This window comes from Chinchilla lanigera, unplaced genomic scaffold, assembly GCF_000276665.1.
Source record: "Chinchilla lanigera isolate Chin_1 unplaced genomic scaffold, ChiLan1.0 scaffold00004, whole genome shotgun sequence".
Classification (NCBI taxonomy): domain Eukaryota; kingdom Metazoa; phylum Chordata; class Mammalia; order Rodentia; family Chinchillidae; genus Chinchilla; species Chinchilla lanigera.
In genome coordinates, this window is record NW_004955405.1 from 314,308 (window position 1) to 324,360 (window position 10,053).

Consider the following 10,053-nt stretch of genomic DNA (forward strand, 5'->3'; position numbering starts at 1 on the left):
CGCGGGCCGGGCCGCTGCGGGGAGCTCTTGCTGCGGGTACCGCGCCGGGAACGTCACGGAGGGGTCCGGAGGAGGAGGGCCGGGGCCCAGAGCGGCTCCGCAGGCGTCCCGGCCTCGCTCCCGCGCGGGTCCGACGCCCCGGCTGCGTCTGGACTCCCGGAGGAGGTTTCCGCTCCAGCCACGTGCGGCGAGGGGCTGAACGCCAGACCACGAACGCTGTCCTAGGGCCCTGGAGCCAGGATTCCTGACTGTGTCCCCGTCCTGCCCCTGCACCCCGCCTTTGCGGGTGGGCGTGAATGGCTCTGGAACTCAGCCCTCTCGGCGGCTCCAGCTTACTGAATGGATGTGTAGTATGGCTAGCAGCCCTAGATGGTGCAAAATGACACAATAAAGAGAACTGTATCAGCCAAGTATTTGGTGGTGGGACTGTGCAAAATGCCTTCTATGCAGCTAATTCTCACAGCCACCCTTAGTAAAAGAAGCAACCGAGGCTTAGAAGGCTTAGACGTTGTGCTTGAGGTGAAGATAATAACAGGCACAGCTGGGCTTCGAGCCACTCCAGAATATATCCTTCTGCCAGTTCTAGTTGATTGATAGCAACTTCCTGAAGGTGATAGCAGTTCTAGTTGATTGATAGCGACTTCCTGAAGGTGGGTTAAGAAGGATTGGTGGGCTGCGTCTCTGCTCTTGAGGAAAGAACATTCCAAAGCCTGGGAGTGTAGCTTGATGGTGAAGGGCTTCCTACTATGTGCAAGGTCCTGGGTTCCATTCCCAGCACTGAAAAAATAACATTAAAAAAAAAAAAAAATCCTTAAACCAGCAAAGCCACAAAGAATGCTGCAGATCAGTTTACCATACCGGTTTCCTTTGCTGGGATTGGGTTTTTTCCCATACCAGGCCACTTTAAAAACAGCGTCTTTAAACTGGACATGGTGGCACACACCTAAAATTCCAGCCCTTGGGAAGCTGAGGCAGAAGGTTGCTGTGAGTTTGAGGCCAGCCTTGGTACACAGTGAGTTCAAGGTTAGCCTGAACTACACAGCGAACCCCTGTCTCAAAAAACCAAAACCCAAATCAAACCAAACCAAACAACTAAGCAATCAACCAAACAAAAACAGTATCTTTGTTACATGAGTGGTACTGGTGCAATATTTATAGTGTCAGACTGCTAAGGACAGATGCTTCTATTCTAGGCCTTTGCCTCACTAAGAAAAATGAAAGCCAGAGTTTGACACCTAGCATTTGCAATTTTCACGTGAAGAATTTTATCTGTGCTATAACAGCACCGGATTGCAGATATGATTTCACGTAACAGGAGAGGAGAAGGAAGGAATGGTTTTCCTGAAGTTATTCAATTAATATACATGTAGCAGGGGTTAGTTGGAGACAGAGTCTAGTCTGAGAGTAGCTAACCACCACAACTACTACAGACTACCATCATTGCTACAGGAAACTACCACGAACGAAGTGTGACACAAATTCTGACGGCTGGAAGTCTGAAAATGGGTCTTTGGGGATTGAAATCAAAGTGCCTGGCCAGCGCTGTCCTCTGGAGTCCTGAGAGGCAAATTATTTTTTTTCTTGTCTCTTTTTAGTAGTAGTATATGTTCGTGCTACATAAGAAGTACATTCATTATGGGGTTTGGTCCATATATGTAGCACATCTTGACCCTTTTTACTTTTCCTTCTTGTTCCTTCCCTCCTATGTCCCCATCCTGAGGTCCCCTTTCATCTCCACAAAGTCAAACCCAGTCAATAAATATTGAACACCTTTTATGCCAGAGGCAACTTAATAGAAAGATTGACTTTCAAAAGTTGGTGACTTCACTGGAACATAGAATTTATAAGAAATGAACTAAAGGATTGAGACAAAAGAAAGTATAGAAGTGATATGAGATGGTATGTAATTAATAGCCCAGGGAATGATTAGATAAAAATTTTATTTGGAAGTTAGATTCATACATTTGAGTGGAGATGAAACCGGAAAGGTGGGAGGAGCGTTGTGATCTTAAATGGCAAGTTAAGGAGTTTAGATTTAATTCATACCAGCAACTACCATAATGTCAGTAAGTCAGTGCTGAGTAATTTACCAAATGCCACTTGTATTTTTTACTTCATCCCTTCTTTCTCCAATGAGCAGAATAGTGCAGATGTAGCTAAACACACACACACACACACACACACACACTCAAACATATGCACACCATATATCATGTGGGAAAGGAAATGCAGGCCTCTTATAAAAGAGACTTTCTTAACTACTATTATATGTAAATTACCCATGCCCTCTTCATTTATTTGACATTCTTTCTTTATCAATGCACTGCCATAGTTTATTTCTTTCTCATCCCACCTTCTGTTTTTTGTTCAAACCTATTACAACACCTTGATATAGTACATATTTATTTGTTGTATTCTACATTCTATGAGGTCAGGAACTTTGTCTCTTTTGTCTATTGCTATATCTTTATTACCTAAAGCAATGTCCAACACTTAGTAAGTGCTCAGTAAATATTTGTTGAATGAATCATTATCCCCAATTTACAAATAAGGAAATTAAAATCCTAAAAGGTTAAATGACATTTACAATGTTGTACAGCTATTAATTGGCTTTACCAATACTAAAACTCAGTGTCCAGTTCAGTCCTCTTAGATTCTGTGTTTTTGTCTGAGTGAAAGTCATTATTGGTGTTTAAACAGAGGCAGAAATATACTTAAAATATATAAGAATTTGAGACTAGAATCTCTTTAAATGTCAATCTTTCCGTAAAACTTCTTCAGTTTAGCTGAATTGGCAAGAAGAACTGGCAGAACAGAGTTACCAAGAGTAGATCCTGGAGGACTATCATTGTGTCCAAGTTGTTTGGCACTGAATTACAGCATTATACTGTAAGTTTTGCAGTTGTTCTCAAGTTAATTCATGTGCATTTCTTGACACTGTCTGTCTTAGTTACTTTTCTCTCATTGCTGAGACAAAATACCTGACACCCAAAGTTAAAGGAGGAGAAGTTTATTTAGTTCACAGTTTGTTGAAGTTTCAGTCCATAATCAGCGGGCTCCAAGACAGGGTGGCCTGGCAGACAGGCATCACAGCAGAGAAACAGTTCATGGTGGGCAGAAAGTAGCAAAGCAAGCAAAAGGAAACCAACAAGTGACTTTAGCAGCTTCTTTCTGCCGCTTTTTATATTCTATCTAGGCTACCAGGATAACAGTGGTGCCAAACCAGTCAGTGAACTAATTTAATAATCACACACACTTCATCCTAGCATGACACACTCTAGATTCAGCCACCTCTGAAAAAGCCCCTACTTATGCTTGCGTGAGGCTTTGGAGCGACATCTAGACACAAGCTATAACACTCTCTATTGTAGGCACTTTGGGCTCAGGGACCATAACTTCTACTTCTTTCATATCCCTGCATTCTGCCAAGTACTGACTTCTAAATAAAATCATCACTGCATAGTTACCAGGTGATCCTCATCTTTCCAAAACTATCATATCTTTGTAAAACATACTCAAGGCAGGAAGAAAAGAATCCCAGTAGGAAATGGAGTTTCTAATATTTTTTCACAAAAGGAAAAATATTTGTCAGAAGGTACTGTCTTATCCCTAGGTCATTAGCCAGAATTTGGTCACTAGATCACTCAGAGAGGCTATGAAAGTGAACCTGTAGCATGGGCTTGCTTTCATTTTTTGAGGCTAGACATCTTTCTGGCCCAATCAGAGCTGAACTTCTACAGGCAAGGGAAAATGAAGATGGAGCATGGGTTCATCCTGTGACAATGGCTTTTAGGAGAATCACCAGAGAAAAGCTGAAAGCTCACAGTGAGGTCCATTTCAGTGTTACCAGAGTGCACTTGGATTTCCGGAAGCCCGTGGCAAGCACATTGTTTTTCTCCCTCTTTGTTCCCTTCCTCCCTCCCCTTTTCTTTCCTCCTCTTTTCCCTCTGGATGAGCCACTTTCACATTACTATACAGCAACCTCTGAAGCAATTATTTATAAAGAGAAAGGTTTCATTTGGCTAACAGTTTGGAGCTTCAAATCTAAGATTAAGGAGCCCTCCTGGTTCTGGCTTTGATGAGGCTGGCGTAATGACGTTGGGAAGAGCACATGTTGGAGCAAGTGGTCACATCTTCAGTCAGGAAGGAGAAGGGGAAGGTGGGACTCTTAAGGTACCGCTCCAATGCCCTATGCACCCCCATAGGACCCAGCTCCCCAAAGTTTCCCCCTCCTACCTTGCAGCTCTGGGATCCAAGACTATGGTTTGGGGAATACCTATCCAAACCATCGCACTCTCCCTCTTTGTCTTTCTTTTTGATACTAAATAGTCCTCTCTAGCATCAGTTTTTGTCATACTTGGAATTCTGTTATATATTTAATCAGTGCCATGTGTGGAACATTTAGGTTATTTCTACTTGGAATACTCTTATAGTAGGTTTGTTCAAGTGTGTGGATGAGAGACACTCAAATCACCATGAGCCTGCTATCCTGCTACTCATAAGTTCACACTTTCCATTCCTGTAATAGGAGTTGTAATAATACACTTGTATATTGTTCTACAAGACCAAAGTATATAAACTGGCATTTCCACACAACATAATATAACTTGGCAACAAAATGAATGAAATACAGATGTGTGGTCTGATTTTGAAATGCATAACTGATGTGAATAGACATTTCTTTACAGAAAATACACAAATAGCTAACGAGCACATGAAAAGACATTCAACATTACAATCCACTGGGGATGTGTAAATCCAAAGCACAAAGCAAAATGTTGTCCCACACCCATTAGGTATCTGCAGTACTGTCAAAAAACAAAAAATAAGTGTTGGTGAAGATACAGAGAAATTGAAGCACTCATAAATTACTGCTGGACATGGAAAATGATTCAATTATTACTCTGGAGAACATTTTGGTAGGCCTCCAGCAGGTTAAATTTTAAGTTATTATGTGATCCACCAATTCCATTATTCCACAGATACCCAAGAGAAATTAAAATATCTCTCCATACAAAAACTTGTACATGAATATTTAAAGTAATATTATTTACAATACCCCAATAGTACAAAACCTAAATATCCATCAAATGCTGAATTAATAGATAAATAAATGTGATATAACTGTAAAAGGAAATTTTACTTATATATAAAAAGAACAAAATATTGGTATATACCACAGTACAGATAAAGATTGAAATTATTATGATAAAGGAACAAAACTATTGATAGAAGACCATATATTGTAGAAGTCCACTGACATAAAATATCCAGAATAGGTAGATCTATAGAAACAGAAAGTAAATGAGTGTTTGCCCAGGGCTATCAGCTTGGAGGAAACAGGGAACAGGGAATGACTGCTAATGGTATGGGATTTTTTTTTTTTGAGGTGATGAAATTGTTCTAAAATTAGTTTACAGTTAGGGTTGCATGGTCCAGTGTATAAACTAAGATCATTGTGGTGCACATTTTCAAAGAGTGAATTATTTGGTATTGGCAAGTGAATTATGTCTTGATAAATCTATTTGTAAATATTTGGACAACTAATTTAGCCTGATGGAATACTTGTAAGAATCCTTAACACTCATTATTTTGAAGGCTGAGCTCATGGAGCTACTTTTTGACCTCTAATTCACTTTTATCTGGTGGATGACATGGGGCCAAACATGTCAACCTATGGAGATAAATCAGTACTCTGGCTTTTATGTTCAGCTCTTATAAGTTTTCCAGTCTAAATAATCCCCTCAGAGTTTGATTATACTTAGGTGAACTGATTGACTTTAACAAACCCCAAAGGCAAACACTTGGCCCGTGTTAACCTCACACAGGTATTCAACTCGCAGGGGACCCTGCCTAAAACAGCCAGTTGCTAGCCAGCAGGCTGATGCTCTCTTCTCATGACAGGTCATTATTGGATGGAATATTATTTTTTCAATGCAGAACTCTAAGGATTTCTGGTGGAAATGTGAAATATCACATCACAAAAGAAAAGGAAGCCAGAAATAAGAATAGGATACGGTTCTAGATTTTGTTTCCTGTAACGGACTGTGAAAACATTGCCAGAATAACCATTTCCTTGACACCAAGTACTACCATTGTGTCAGTTTTTAACAAGGACTGAGCTAAGGAACGAGTTCATGTGAAAAGCACTGATGACTGTATTCTATGTGTCCTAGATTGGTCAGACATAGCTAGTTAAAAGGAAATTGCACAACTTAAGGAGTACAATTTAAATAGTACTCCATTTAAACTTCAATTATACTTTGTAAGTCTAGGATGTGGGCTAAAAAATCTGTAGTAAAGTAAAATTTGGCAAAACATTATTTCTCTCAATTTTTTCTGAGTTATAATGCAAACAATGTTATTCCTTGAGTGACATATAATTAATGCATCAGATACTTGGGCTAGTTATTGGATTTAAATAAGTCATGTGATATACTAGAGTTGTAATTGTTATAACGGTTATAACTGGTTAAATGTTACATTTGTACATTGTAGTACATTGGGAATACTTGAATAATTTATGTACATATTTTATTTACATCATTTTATAGAAGCTAGAACATAATCTTCTTTTAAATTACTGTAGTAATTCTAGTATTTGTTTCTATGGTGCAGCACTTATTCTTAAACTCTGAATCATTTTGTTGTTGAATTCTTGATCATAGAAGCCAGGCCTAATTATAACTTTATTACTATAGGGAAAAATATCCACTTCCTACTGATATGCTTTATGATATGACCTCTACTACTGTCTTACAGAGAAACATGGAGATTCCCCATAGTAAATGGATAATTAGACAAGTTATTCCTAGAAATGACAAACTGAAACAATTATCCACTATATTATTAAGAAAACCAAATGTTTTGTCAACTAGATAAGACTTTTTTGTACTAACCTTTCATATATATACAACTTACAGAAAATATGACAAAATTTGGACAATACAGTTTTATCAGTGACACTTTTGATCTATAAAAATAGAACATATTATCTTTGTAATTAGACTTCATGTATTCCTACATACATGTATACATTTTTCTCTGTATAATAGCCAATAGGAAGAGTAAGATGTAAAGAACTATTATTATCTGAGAGTCTAGAAAAGTTGTGGATAAATCACGAATCTAATGTAATCTAGGCGGCAGAGAGTGACAGATGAAGAAAAGTGGGATAAGGTGCTAGGGAGTGATAGACTGTTGTTTTAAAGAGGGGCAGAGATCATCAGGGAAATCCTCTCTGAAGAGGAACTTTGAACAGACACTGGAGTAAAGTTAGGGGGCTACACTGGGAATATCTGGTGAAAAACAATATTACAGATACTAGAGTCAGCCTGTGCAAAGCCTGTGAGGCAGACCATGTCTTGGGTTTTAACCTACAGTATTTTGTTTGGTTCTAACAAATACTAAGTCCAAGTCTTTTATAAGGAAAAGATGTTCATTTAACTCACAATTTTAGAGACTGAGTCTAAGATTGAGAGGCCATGTGTGTTTGGCCTTATGATCTAATCACTTTTCATGAGGACCCTTCTATAGGGGATCTAGTGTCTCAATTCTTAGGGACTAGCACCCAATACATAAATCATTGTAGGGGGAAACAATACCCAAACTATAGTAGCTCTGGATGTTTAAAGACCAATAGGAGGCCAAAATAACTGGAGTACACTAAACAAAAGGAACAACAGGAAATGAGTTGGTAGGAGAGGATAGAAAATAATAGGAAAAGAGCTTGTAGAAGTGGAAGAAGAGTTGGTAGAGAGGATCATAGAGCTTTACATAACACCATTATACTTACCCACTATTTCCCTACTTCCTAGGTATGTAGCCACACTATATTTTCCAGCATTCTTTTTTCTTTTTCATTTAAAAAATTTTTCTTGGTACCGGGAATCAAACTCAGGACCTCACACTTGCCAGATAGGTGCTGTGCCATTGAGCTATACCCCCCACCCTTTTCCAGCATTCTTGCAATTAGGCATGTAGTTGTATGAAAGAGTTCTGGCCAACAGAATGCAGTAGAAATTCTTTGCATCACTTCTAAGCTTTTATAAATTTCCTGTATGATTCACTCTTCTCTCTAATAACCAGGTGCATATGATCCCACTGAGAACCTACCAGGTTTTGGCAGTCCTAGGTATCTAACTTATCACATGAAAGGATAATTACTAAGAATATTTACATTGGACTTTATATAAGCACCAAATACAGTCTTTTGCTAAGCCACAAAGTTCTGAGTGTTTGTTATACCAACCAGGAACTCTAACTGAAATGCTTTGTAGTAAGGATTTGAAAAAAGGTATATAAAGAAGTCGAGTTCATTTTCTTTCTTTCATTCTTTGGTCTATGTCCCGTATATTAGTTACTTTCCTGTCACTAGGATAAAACGCTTAACATAAAAGAGCTGAGGTTTATTTTGGCTCCCAGCTTTAGTGGATTCATTCCATGCTTGTCTGGTTCAAATGCAGAAACAGTGTATCAGTCAAGGTTTACTAGAGGCACAGATATAATACAAGATAAACAAATGTACAAGGAATTACAAGTTTGGCTTACAATGGTCAGCTACAGAGTTGGATGAGGAAGCGTGCAAAGGGTGTCTGCACGCTGGAGATTGAAGAGCCCAGCACCGGGCCTGGAGCTCGCTGCAGTGTCCTTGTAAGTCCGTATCAAAAGGCTGATGGGTCTGCGACGGACTGCTGAAGAATCTACGATGAAGGCCGGAAAGCCAACACCAGAAGGCTGAAGAGTCCAGACGGAAGCCCAACAATCTGCCCCAGAAGCCAGGAGACGACCAAGCTGAAGGTGAAGACCGGAGCTCCTCTGAAGAACCCCCAGCCAGTCCTTCCTCAATTCCTGTTATTATGCAGTCTACCTGCTCTGGGGAGGTGGGGGTCGTCCTCCACACCCACACCCTCTGCATGCCTGCCTCTTGCACAGGCTCAGGATGAATACAAAGTAAGCACCCTGGACCCCTTCTGAGTTGCAGAGTTAACCTTCTAACTTCTCCAATTAACACAATAAACAACATCCCAGAAGGGTAAGGGCGTGTCCTTTTCACCCCAAGAAGCAGAACTGCTGAGTCACTTAGCCAAACCTCTAGACTCCCCAAGTTTACACAATGTATCAACCATAACAAACAGCATGACATATTGACATGGTGGAGAACAGCTGCTCACCACACGGTACACAGGAAGCACAGAGCAAGAGAAGGAGCTGGGGATAAGAACATACCCTCCCATGTCACTGTCCCCAGGAACCTCCCTTTTCCAACCAGGTTCTCCCTCTGAACAGTGCATTCAGCCAAGAATTAATGCACTGACAACTATTGTGCTTTCATGATTCAGTCACCTTCCAAAACACACCTCTGAATCCATGAGACTTTTGGTGGACTTTTGAGATTCAAACATAACACCCCCAAGTTAGTTAAACCCTACAGAAACAAATAGGCATAGAGGATGAAGCTAACTGATTTTGTTTTAAAGAGAAGAGGTATACTCACTCTATAGTCACTCTTTTAGTGAGGCTGAAGAGTGTGTACTTGAATGTCCAGGCTTGGAAGAATCTTCAGGTGCAGTCTCCCCCAGCAGCCACCTCTGGTTCCCTAATTCCCAGGCTTAAGAAAGACCTAGCAGATGCGTAACGCTCAGTTTTAGAGCTGTTTGTGCAGATGACTGACATGTCAGCCAGCAAACTGTTTGGGTGGCACCAAAAAGGGAAGAAATAAGCAAGTTCCTGCATTTTTGAAGAGGTTGAGTGCAGGTGTCTTTGCGTCATTGCCTTTGGACATTGGTACCTTCAGCTTTCCAATTCAGACTCCTACCTGTGGCTCACCAGTGAGGTTCCAGGTCTTTGATCTTAAACTGGTGCTGCATTTCTGAGCCCTCTTGGTCTCTTGTTGAGTGGAGCAGCTGCTGGACGCTCCAGGTCTCCTGTGTGCAGATGGTCACTGTGAACTTTCCCAGTCTGATACTGCAAGTCTACCTAATCAATCCCTTTCCACAGTTATACATATATTTTGTATTGATTCTGTTCTTCTAGAGAACCCTAACCAATACT